We start from the raw sequence: 1040 nt of genomic DNA on the forward strand, positions 1-1040 counted from the left end.
TGAATTCAATTGTAGTTCATTGACTCCCTTTGAACTGGAGATGAGAGAGAAAAGAGGAAGGGCTGGTTGGTCCAAAGTGTGGTGAGACCTGGGGACACTTGAGCGCATGGAAAAGGACATAGCCACAGAGGGCTGAGAGTGAAGCAACCAGCTGATATAAAGTGAGGAAAGATGCACAAGAACCCCCAAACTTGCAAAGAATACCCATTTGACCTATCCTCGATGGCTTGATAATCAGAACTCGACTACAGGAAGATTAAAAAATAAAATAAATAAATAAAATTTGATAAAGAAAACAAGGGTAAATTGCTACAATTTGATGAACCTGACCTATACTCAGATAGTTACTCTAAATACCAACAGAGAGGGAAGGAGTCTTCACATCAAGTATCAATGGTATCCACTCTTCGATAGGGACTGGCAACTTAGACATTGGCTACCTAAAATGAGGAGGCAAAAAAGGCACGAAGTGACTGGCTTACAAGGTTGCAAGAAGGAGTTTAGTTTAAGAGTATGGGGGGAAAGAAAGAGTCCCCACTGAACAGTTTTCATCTTGTCTATATGGGTCTGGTGAAAACAGATGGGGATAAGATTTGTATGATTCAGTAATTGTTTGATTTGTATGGTTCAATAATTGTTAACATGACTAATTGCGACTCTCACAATTGTAAAGGTAGAAGTTTTGTAATAACAAAAACAGAGCAGTGGTTAATCTTACATCCAGAAACAGAGGACCCTAGAATCATCAAGGAGAAGCGCACAAGCAGAATCCAGGACCTTACCCAGAGAAGCAGCAATGCCAGAGACAGAGGCAGAGATGGGGGCAGGGAGATGGGTAATAGCTGTGGACTCCAGATTCATGGGAAGAGAGGAACTGAGAGCTAGTGGCCAGGAGGCAGACTTGCAGAATATGCCCTTTTGAGATGTAAATTATTATACAAGCTTGAGGGTTTTTTTTGTTTTTTGTTGTTTTTTTTTAAACACTAAAGTGGATAGAATGTTGTTTATTGGTCCAGTGGTGAGGATTTTTGTGTTCCTGA

This window comes from Chrysochloris asiatica, unplaced genomic scaffold, assembly GCF_000296735.1.
Source record: "Chrysochloris asiatica unplaced genomic scaffold, ChrAsi1.0 scaffold00056, whole genome shotgun sequence".
NCBI classification, from domain to species: Eukaryota; Metazoa; Chordata; class Mammalia; order Afrosoricida; family Chrysochloridae; genus Chrysochloris; species Chrysochloris asiatica.